Here is an 11,267-nt window from a genome sequence, read left to right on the forward strand (position 1 = left end):
TCCTTGATACAGGTTTAGCTGATTTTAGTTTCTGCCTGTAGGACGGTATAAGATGAACCAGAAGGTGATCAGAACGTCCCAAAGCTGCTCGTGGAACAGAGTGAAATGCATCCTTTATTGTGGTGTAACAGTGATCCAATATATTACTGTCTCTTGTGGGACATGTAACATGCTGTCTGTATTTTGGCAGTTCACGGGACAGATTGGCTTTATTAAAGTCCCCGAGAATGATTAAAACAGAGTCCGGGTGTTGTTGTTCTGTCTCTGTGATCTGATCAGCGAGTTTCTGTAAAGCTGAGCTCACATGCGCTTGAGGATGGATGTAAACACTGACCAGAATGAACGAGTGAAACTCCCGCGGCGAAAAGAACGGCTTGCAGTTAATGAAGAGTGTTTCGAGATTTGAGCAGCACGTCTTCTTTAACACAGTTACATCTGTACACCACCGTTCATTGATGTAAAAGCATGTCCCGCCGCCGCGCGATTTCCCAGTGGATTCTGATTCGCGATCCGCTCTAAACAGCTGAAAGCCCGGCAGATGGAGCGCGCTGTCCGGTATGGTGTCATTCAGCCAGGTTTCCGTGAAACACAGAGCAGCAGAGTGTGTGAAATCCTTATTAGTCCGAGAAAGCAGAAGGAGTTCGTCCGTTTTGTTGGGTAGAGAGCGGAGATTTGCCAGATGGATGCTAGGCAACGGCGTTAGAAATCCGCGCTTCCTGAGTCTGACGAGCGCTCCCGCTCGCTTCCCCCGTCTGCGCGTCCTGAAGCGCTTGATCAGCGCCGCGGCTCCTCCGATAACAACGTTCACTAAAACATCTGAATAATTGAAATCCGGAAAAACATCTTGAGGTGCGTTCTGCCGAATGTTCAGCAGTTCTTCCCTGGTGAAACTGATGGCAGGAATATAACTAAAGACAGGACAAACTAACAAAAACACAAAAACATATGCGGAGCTCGTCACGGAGGCAGCCATCCTGTATCGGCACCAGCGGTTGATCATATATACACCACATATAGTAATTTATAGATCAATGTTTCTGTCCAATGTGTTTTTTTATTAAGTTATCAAGTTCAATTACAAACCTTTACCCCACATTTCAACAACTGAACACATATTATTAGTGTCGATAAAGCCAAATAGAAAGAAAAAAGATGGAAAAAATAACAAATAACAATAATCACACCATAAGATAAAACAGAATAAATAACGTAAGAAAAAGAAAGATGTCTTAGGGTCTTATTCTAACAACAAAAACAAGTTCAAAGCATACAAGAGTTTCTGGGCGTTCCTGTCAATCCTGTAATGAAGAGACTTTGCAAATATCTTTAGTTGATTCTTCCATCCGCTGAAGTGAGGTTTAACCTTTAAAAACGTACTTATCTTACTTATCTACTTATCTATGAATCTAGTATTTGCACAAAGTAATTAAGTTATTTATCAAAAAGTCTAGGATCTTTTCCTTCAACAATACTCCAACCTTAACTGAGATCACAGTCAAAGGGTGTATTGATATCTGTTTGAAATGAAGCCAGTTTAGAAATTCCAGCCAAAAAGTCTGTACAGATTCACATTTCAAAAACATATGATCAACAGTTTCAATATCTTTCTCACAGAACCCGCATGAATTGTTCTCCCAATTAAATCTTTCTTGTAGGAAGTGATTAGATGGATAAATGTCCTTTAGAATTTTAAATGTTACTTCTTTGGCTTTAGGAAGAACTGGATAAGTAAAATAAAGCTTCCTTATTTTCTTTGCCTCTTCTTCAATAAATTCTTGAAGAACATACTTTCTTTTCAGTTGACTGGGGAAGTACAGTTTGGATAATACATTTCTGATAAACTTATTTGTTAATTGTTTGCTCTTTAAATTTTTACCTTTAGTACATGATGGATAGCATAGGTGTAACTTAGTTTTTGGTGGCTTGTGGTAAAATAACGTAGTGAATAATGAAAGGACACGATCGTTTTGTATGTGTATTCCTTTAGCATTTGTTGTATAATTTTAAAAAGGTCATATGAGGTGGTTGTTTTCATATTTAATTTTTCATTCACTTCCAGGGATAGGATTGGCATAGAAGATGCAGCACTCTTTACATTTTAAATGTATGTTGCCACCTTAGAAGTCAAGGTCTTTTTACATGTGACATTAACATATTTATTTTTTCTATTTTGTTGTTCTGTTATTCTATTGTTTTACTCTTTTTGTTTCAGATCAAATGTATATCAAGTGTTATCCATCCTCATAACACCTCCACAAATAGAGACTGAAACTTCTGAGCACCATCACCTTGTCTGGTATGGGACTGTCATAGGTGAATGATGCAGTACTATTCTGTGTTGAATTTACCTAACGTCAGCACACAGACATAGTATTGTTCCAGTTTTGCTGTGCTCATGTCTTCTTTGTGTCCCCAGCCCAGCAATCAGATGCATCAGAACAACAAAGCACAACTGTGGTGGACCAGGCACCTTCAGCAACAAGTAAATTGCTTTAACATTAATGATAATTAAATGTCAGTATTGTAATTAAACTTGACCCATCTGACGTAATTGTTCATGCCAGAGATTTAACAACACTGTCAGTCAGGAGCATATTTAACAGGAGGCACACTTCAGCTGGCTTGATGGTGACTTCAGTAAGTGTGGTCAACCCTCTTGTTTTTGTGGCTATAACAATTAGACTAAGTAATCTCACTCTCTTCCATTTCCTTAACATTACCCTTTTTTTTGTTGATAGTGAAGATATTTAAAGAGACACTATCTAAAGTACAGAAAGCCGTACATAATCTCTAGGTGCAGTCGCCTACAGTGCAGCCAGCTTCACAAAGACTGTGGGGCTGGTCACCAGGAAAATGGCCAACAAGGAGTGCTTTTGGGGTTTTACTCCTCAGATGACCACCCTGGCTACTGTAGCTGGGATTGCTTCACAGACAAGGGAGGTCTTGAAGAGTAAAGTGTGCGTGCATGTGAACACATTGTGTTATTACAGTAACAATTATGGTCAGTTCATGTGTTTTCAATGTAGTGTAAGATGTGTTAATTATTATTATTACTCAAAAACCATTAAAACTTCTAAATTGTGGAAGTTATTCTTCATTATTTTACTGTGGTTATTTTGTATATGTTGTTATTTTGATTAAAATACAAAATTCAACACACATAATTCTGGTTGAGGTATTATTATAATAATTTATTTAATTTATTTAATATTTCACTTATTTTTCACTGCTAAATATTAAAAACATAAGGTTAACTTTCTAAAATGTATGGAATGTTACATTGGCAGTTGTACACTGGTAAAACAAACATGAACAAATTGATGTCTGTAGTGCAAATTGCTGGGGGGGGGGGGGTAAAAAAAATGCTGTCTTGTCATAAACCGTAAAAGATTAGTATATATGTCACAAGGTGACGATCTTTAGGGGCGGAACCAAAATTCGGGAAGTTTGGTTCCGCCCGGAAGTGTTTCCGCCCGGACCGGAAAAAACAGAACACCGGAACTTCCGGTAGCGCCGTAAGAGGGAAAATCAGGGAATTCGATGCACCTGTGCCTAGTTAGGGACAGTGGTTGGTGATTGGAGGATACGCTGGACAAGGCAGTACTTAAGGCCAAGTTATTTCACAGTCTGGGAGCTCTTTCTGGTGTGTGTGAAGCACTGTGTCGTGCCCGCCTTGGTGCGCTGCTGGTGGCTGTCTAACTCTCTCTCTCTCTCCCTCAGGCTGGAATTGTATGATTGAGAAGACATCGCGAACCTTAAAGGTTGAGAAGTGAACGGATTATACGGCGAATTGAGACGACGTGAAAAAGGGGATTGGAAGCGGCATTGATGTGAGTACTAAGAGCAAGCCGAAAGTGCCCTGTATATTGACCTGGCGTTGTGTAGATCCCCCCAGGAGGAGGAGGGCGGCCCTACCCCTAATATAGTGTGGTGGGAGAGCCGAAGGAATACTTATTGAAGTATTCACAACGACGACATCACTAGCTAGGCCGCATATTCCATCGCCAGATCCGGACCAAGCGAAGTGAAGGAAGACGGGTGTCCTTTTCGTACACTGAGTGTGGTGGGTGAGTCTTCGTGCTGTGAAAACCTATAATTTTGACGTGGTGCTGTATATTGCTGTGGGTTGCTGTGTATTGCCGTGTGTCCTGTCAGATAAACCCCCGCCTTCACGCACTCCGTCGCGGGAGGACAAGGAGACTGCTGGTTCTAGCCTAGTTCAGTACAGTATATGTTGGGAGCGTGCTTCAGATCTCCGGAGATAGCACAGTACGCTGTGTTCAGCCCAGAGGTGAGAGCCATTCAAAGCAAACTAACTGTGCTATTGTGCCCAAGTTGATACCTGTGGAGAGAAAAGGAGAGAGAGTGAATAACACGAGGAGGAATAGAGCGAACTCTGTACTTACAGTACGTTGTGTCCAGCCCAGAGGTGAGAGCCATTCAAAGCAAACTAACTGTGCTTTGTGTCCAATCTGATACCTGCGGAGAGAAAAGGAAAGAGAGAGTGAGTAACACAAGGAGAAACAGAGGAAACCTGTACTTACAGTACGCTGTGTTCAGCCCAGAGGTGAGAGTCATTCAAAGCAAACTAACTGTGCTATTGTGCCCAAGTTGATACCTGTGGAGAGAAAAGGAGAGAGAGTGAATAACACGAGGAGGAATAGAGCGAACCCTGTACTTGCAGTACGCTGTGTCCAGCCCAGAGGTGAAAGCCATCCAAAGCAGAGTAACTGTGTTTTGTGTCCAAGTTGATACCTGTAGAGAGGAGGAGAGAGAGTGGATAACGCGAGGAGAAATAGAGCGAAACCTGTACTTGCAGTACGCTGTGTCCAGCCCAGAGGTGAGAGCCATTCAAAGCAAACTAACTGTGCTATTGTGCCCAAGTTGATACCTGTGGAGAGAAAAAAGGAGAGAGAGTGGGTAACACGAGGAGAGACCGAGGAAACCTGTACTTACGCCGCTGCCTGTGGAGAAAGAGAAAGTGAGTGAGCACCCAAGGAACGAACTGTGTGAACCAGTACTTACTGTGAGCTGAAATCAGTGAAGAGGTGAGAGCAAAACCAAGCCGAATTAACTGTGCCATTGCGTCCCAGCCGTTGCCTGTGGAGGAAGAGAAAGAGAGTGAGCACCCCGAGAACGAACTGTGTGAACCAGTACTTACCGTGAGTTGTATTCAGCGAAGAGGAGGAAGAAGGAGGGCGCTACGGATACCTAAGACTCTGGCCTGGCCCCGAGCCCCACGCCCCGGATCCCCGTGGCCCCCTTGCTCCCTGACCTCTTCCCGGCCATAGCCCATCTGCAGGACCGAGTCAGAGTTTAGTTTTAATTGCCCTTTCCCTATTCCCCAAGCTATTTTTAAATATTTAAATAAAGATTGTTTTATCACTTACTTGTTCTCGTGTTGTTTGGCCATTGGGTTGGCTTTGGGGACCTCCTCGAGGTGGAAGTTGAGAAGGGGTGTGGCTTAGTCAAAGCATAGCCGCCCCTGGGTGTGACAGATTTTGGCGTAGTCGGCAGGGTTTCCACCTCGAGTTGAGTAACCAAGGTCGTCCAATGACCGACAACGCGGGGCCTTCAGCCCAACCCCGTGCTATGCCCGTTTTTATGGGGAGCCCCTGGATCCAAAAGTATGGGGGGACAGAATCCGAGGTACGATTGTCTGAATGGAAGGCCCAACTAGAGTACCTGGCCGACCTACAGGGCCTTAGTGCAGCCCAGCGGCTTCAATTTGTGTTAAACTCCCTGGATGGAGAAGCGCGGCGAGAGGTGCATGCCGCCCCCGAAGCCGTTAGAGCCAACGCCCAAACCGTGTTCCAGTTCCTCACTGAACAGTATGGTGACCACACCCCCGTAGCTGTCCTTCGCTCCCAGTTCTTCAATTGTAAGCAGGGCCCCCGTCAACCGATTAGAGCTTTCGCCCTGAGGTTGCGAGAGCAATTCGCCCGACTACAGACCCGTCAGGACCACGGGTTGGGAGATGGAGAGACTCTATTGCGGGACCAGTTTCTTCTGGGGCTGAAGGAGGGTCCGGTGAGAGAGTCTACGTATCCAGTTTCGAAGGGACCCGGGTCTTACGTTCGAAGATCTGAAGAAAGAGGCACTGGCCCTGGAAGGTGATGAGACTGAGGTGAGTGGTCCCCCAGTGTGTGCGGCCGTCAGTGAAGTAGCACCAGCACAACCCGGAGGCCCTGACTGGAAGCAAGCACTGAAGGCTGAACTTTTGAAAGATGTCCGCGATCAGATGTCTGAACTGTCTAAAGCCCTCGTAGGAGAATTGCGCCAAGGACGGGCGCGGGAGGAACCATGGCCGGCGCCCCGAGACCGAGTGTACTCAGAGGGAGGCCGAGAGCCGTTCAGGCGCCCGAACCACTTTAATCGGCCCCGTTTTGAATGGGACGAGCAAGGGCGACCCATCTGCAACCGCTGTGGCAAACCAGGTCACTATAGCCGCCAGTGTGGGCCCCGCAGGGCGTCAGAAGGGGGTTTTTAGGTCGGCCGGCCACTGTGGGTCGTGTGGCCGGGACCCCTCGAGAAGACCCTGGAAGAGGATATGGCTCTAGGAGCCAGATGATTGGGCGTAGCCCCGTGGCGAAGGTGAGAGTGTGCGGCAAGGAGATTCAATGCCTGGTAGACACAGGCTCCCAAGTGACGTTATTTGCTGAGAGTTTATGTGTTTGGGAAACAAGGGGCACCAGGGGCGGAGGCCCCCTGGCTTATTCTGAAGGGCGCAAACGGCCTCGACATCCCATATATTGGCTACCGATTGACGGACCTAGAGGTTCACGGAGTGATGGTCCCCCAGAAAGGTGTGATTATCGTGCAAGACCACTGTCTGGGTGCACATCGAGCCCTGTTAGGCATGAATGTCCTCGCTGATTGCTGGGAAGAGCTATTTCGGGCTAGGCCCGTATCGAAGATACCACCTGCAGAGAGGCCCAAGTGGGAGTGTGTGGTAGCTGACTGTCGAAGGGTGCAAATGAGCCAAGTCCGCAGAGAACAGGAAGAGGTAGGAAGAGTGATGTGTCGTTTTGCTTTGTCTGTCCCCGCAAAAAGTGAGGCTGTTGTGTGGGCGCGAGTACCGCCCCGAAGAGCGGGCCCAGAAGAGTGGGTGCTGGTGGAGCCCCATGTGGATTGTCCACAAGTGGAAGTGGCACGAGGACTAGCGACGGTCCGGCGGGGGAGAGTCCCCGTGAGGATACGGAATGTACACCCATACGCGGTGCAACTACATCGGCACCAACGATTAGCCCGTCTGACAACGGTTACACCCCACCAAGTAAGGGAAGAGAGGGATATTAGTTTTCGTCAGGTGTGCCCCACTGTCATCGAGGTGGCCCTGACACAAGTAGACACCCCATGGGGTGGTATGGAGAGGAGTGTGCCGAGCCACCTGGCGGGTGAGTCATTACAAGGGGAGGATTTAGAACAAGCACAGACACAGAAGTTACAGGCCCTCCTTCGGAGATGGCAGCATGTGTTCGCCACCCACGATGAAGACTACGGATGCACCCAGGTGGTACAACATCATATACCTACCGGGGATGCAGGGCCCAGCCGGGAGAGGTATCGCCCAATTCCGCCCACTTTGTATACCGAGGTACGTACACTCCTGCAAGGCATGCTGAAGCAAGGAGTTGTCAGGGAAAGCAGCAGCCCGTGGGCGGCCCCCATAGTGCTGGTGCAAAAGAAGACGGGGGCTTGGAGATTCTGCGTGGACTACCGTAAGCTGAACCTCGTGACTAAGAAAGACGCTTTCCCTTTGCCGCGGATCGAAGATTCGCTTGCCAGCCTCACGCAGTCGGCATGGTACTCTACCCTAGATTTGGCCAGTGGCTACTGGCAGGTGCAGGTGGCCGAAGCAGACCGGGAGAAGACTGCCTTTACAACCCTGTTTGGACTATTTGAATGGGACCGGATGCCTTTCGGGCTCTGTAACGCTCCGGCCACCTTCCAGCGGCTGATGCAGCGGTGCTTGGGAGGTCAGTTAATGGAGTCAGTATTAGTTTACCTGGATGATGTGATTGTCTACTCCCCAGATTTTGATTCACACCTGAGGCACCTCGAGGAAGTCTTTCGGGCCATGGAGAAGTACGGATTGAAGCTACAGCCCGATAAGTGTCACTTACTACGGAGAGAAGTCAACTTTCTGGGCCACGTGGTCAGTGCGGCTGGAGTGTCCGTAGATCCTGGAAAGGTATCGGCCGTGAAAGACTGGAAGGCCCCGAGGACAGTGAGGCAAGTGCGATCCTTTTTAGGATTTGTGGGATACTATAGGCGTTTCATAAAGGACTTTTCAAAAATTGCTAAACCCCTTAATCAGTTGCTGGTTGGCACAGGTCGTAACCGGGGCCGGGGGTCGCCCAACGTAGACTGGGATGCAAATTGTGAGTCGGCGTTCCAGACATTGAAGCAGGAGCTGCTACAGGCCCCTATCTTGGCATACGCCGATTTCACAAAACCATTCCTTCTGTATACAGATGCCAGCAATCTCGGGCTGGGAGCGGTGTTGGCTCAACGGCAGGACGGAGTCGAGAGGGTCATCGCGTACGCCAGCCGGAGCCTCCACCCAGCCGAGAGGAACGATGCGAACTATAGTTCTTTCAAATTGGAGCTGCTGGCATTGAAGTGGGCCCTAAGTGAGAAATTTAAAGACTACCTCTGGGGTGCCAAGGTGACGATCATTACAGACAATAACCCATTAGTACACTTACAGACGGCGAAGCTGGGAGCCGTGGAGCAGCGGTAGGTGGCCCAACTGGCCAACTTTGACTATCAACTACAGTACCGACCAGGGCGTGAACACACGAACGCGGACGTCCTCTCAAGGCTGCCCGAAGCGGAAAGCCCCGGAGGGGCTAGCCCGGAGGAGGGCTATATGGTAGGAGCAGTAGAGGCACCAGGCAGCAGACAAGAGGCCGTGCCTGAGAACTGGGGATGGGATCCCCGTCGGTGGAGGGAGAGACAGGCCAGGGATCAAGATGTGCGGCTGGTAAGAGAATGGCTGGAACAGGGCCGACGGCTGACGCCAGCGGAGAGGTTAGCCCAGACGGATACTGGGAGGAGGCTGCTGGGGCAATGGGACAGGCTGGAGCTGAGAGATGGCGTTCTGTGCAGAAGGGTCAGTGACCCGAAGTTGGGCGAAGAAGTACGCCAGATCGTGGTACCCGCAGATGAGGTAACGGCGTTAGTTTCGGCGTACCACAACCAGTTGGGGCACCAGGGACAGGAGAGGACCGTGTCCCTGCTTAGGAGATTCTTCTTTTGGCCCGGGCTAGAGGCATCGGTGCACGCCCTAATTCAAGCTTGCCCGAGATGCATATTGTTTAAGTCCAGACGGGAGGTCCGAGCGCCAATGGTACCCATCCATGCGAAGGCCCCCCTTCATATCATGGCTATGGACTTCTTGACACTGGGCCGACCACGAGATCGCTACCAGAACATCTTGGTAATAACGGATTTGTTCACAAAGTACGCTTGGGCTATCCCCACCCTCGACCAGACTGCAACCACCACCGCTACAGTTTTATGGCGGGCCATCTTCCAGACGTTCGGATGCCCGGAGTTTCTGCACTCCGATCAAGGAGCCAACTTTGAGTCCAGGGTAATTAGAGAACTATGCCAGTTGTACGGTTGCACGAAAACTCACACCACTTCGTATCATCCTCAGGGGAACGGCGGCTGCGAGAGATTCAATCAGACCCTATTGGGGCTGCTGGGGACCTTGGACCAACAACGGCAGGACGATTGGGTGAGTGCATTGCCAAACCTCCTACAGGCCTATAACAACAGTATACATAGTACTACGGGTTACGCCCCCACGTACCTGATGTTTGGCAGACACATACGAATGCCTACTGACCTGGTCCTAGGAGTGACAGCCGACCAAGAGGAAGCAAGTGTAACGGAGTGGGTGGGGCGCCATCACCAGCGCTTGCATTTCGCCTACGAGCAGGTGTCGAAAAGGATACAGACGGCAGGAGAGAAAAGTAAGCGGTTGTATGATCGGACTGCTAGAGAAGCCCCTCTACTGCCAGGAGAGAGGGTGTTGGTGAGAGATAATCGGCGGCAGGGGAAGGGGAAACTGAGTGACCGTTGGGAGGCCACCCCTTATGTAGTCTGCCGGCAGCAGAGGCCGGGACAGCCGGTCTATACCATCCGGCCAGAAGGGAAGTCAGGCCCCGACCGTGTGGTGCACCGGAACATGATTCGCCCATGCCCTAACTACCCTGAAGCCGTGGAAGAAGTCCCCACGGAACCTGTACCAGCGGCCCCCTGGATTGAAGGTTGGGCTGTGGTACCAGGGAGACCCGTGGTGGCACCACCCCCGATCGCCCCGAGAGAACCAGAAGCAGCCCCTGAACAAGCTGAGCCCGATTCACCAGTGAGACGATCCCAGCGAGAGAACCGAGGCCGACCCCCTGCCCGCTATGGTGAGTGGACAGCCCGAGGACGTTCTAGGGACTAGAACGGATTGGCGGGGGAGGATGTCACAAGGTGACGATCTTTAGGGGCGGAACCAAAATTCGGGAAGTTTGGTTCCGCCCGGAAGTGTTTCCGCCCGGACCGGAAAAAACAGAACACCGGAACTTCCGGTAGCGCCGTAAGAGGGAAAATCAGGGAATTCGATGCACCTGTGCCTAGTTAGGGACAGTGGTTGGTGATTGGAGGATACGCTGGACAAGGCAGTACTTAAGGCCAAGTTATTTCACAGTCTGGGAGCTCTTTCTGGTGTGTGTGAAGCACTGTGTCGTGCCCGCCTTGGTGCGCTGCTGGTGGCTGTCTAACTCTCTCTCTCCCTCAGGCTGGAATTGTATGATTGAGAAGACATCGCGAACCTTAAAGGTTGAGAAGTGAACGGATTATACGGCGAATTGAGACGACGTGAAAAAGGGGATTGGAAGCGGCATTGATGTGAGTACTAAGAGCAAGCCGAAAGTGCCCTGTATATTGACCTGGCGTTGTGTAGATCCCCCCAGGAGGAGGAGGGCGGCCCTACCCCTAATATAGTGTGGTGGGAGAGCCGAAGGAATACTTATTGAAGTAGTCACAACGACGACATCACTAGCTAGGCCGCATATTCCATCGCCAGATCCGAACCAAGCGAAGTGAAGGAAGACGGGTGTCCTTTTCGTACACTGAGTGTGGTGGGTGAGTCTTCGTGCTGTGAAAACCTATAATTTTGACGTGGTGCTGTATATTGCTGTGGGTTGCTGTGTATTGCCGTGTGTCCAGTCAGATAAACCCCCGCCTTCATGCACTCCGTCGCG

The 11,267-nt window shown here is 49.6% G+C and overlaps 1 protein-coding gene and 1 long non-coding RNA gene across 2 annotated transcripts in view; one reads left to right on the forward strand and one right to left on the reverse strand.

Moving 5' to 3' along the window:
• Positions 1–11,267, reverse strand: part of LOC127981898 (ladderlectin) — a 46,156-nt gene that overhangs the window by 19,688 nt on the left and 15,201 nt on the right. The gene's annotated exons all lie outside the window — the stretch shown is intronic.
• Positions 1,547–2,732, forward strand: LOC127982506 (uncharacterized). The gene is made up of 3 exons (XR_008160433.1): positions 1,547–2,104; positions 2,213–2,313; positions 2,417–2,732. It is a non-coding gene; the product is annotated as an uncharacterized LOC127982506 (long non-coding RNA).

Source organism: Carassius gibelio, chromosome A1, assembly GCF_023724105.1.
Source record: "Carassius gibelio isolate Cgi1373 ecotype wild population from Czech Republic chromosome A1, carGib1.2-hapl.c, whole genome shotgun sequence".
NCBI lineage: Eukaryota > Metazoa > Chordata > Actinopteri > Cypriniformes > Cyprinidae > Carassius > Carassius gibelio.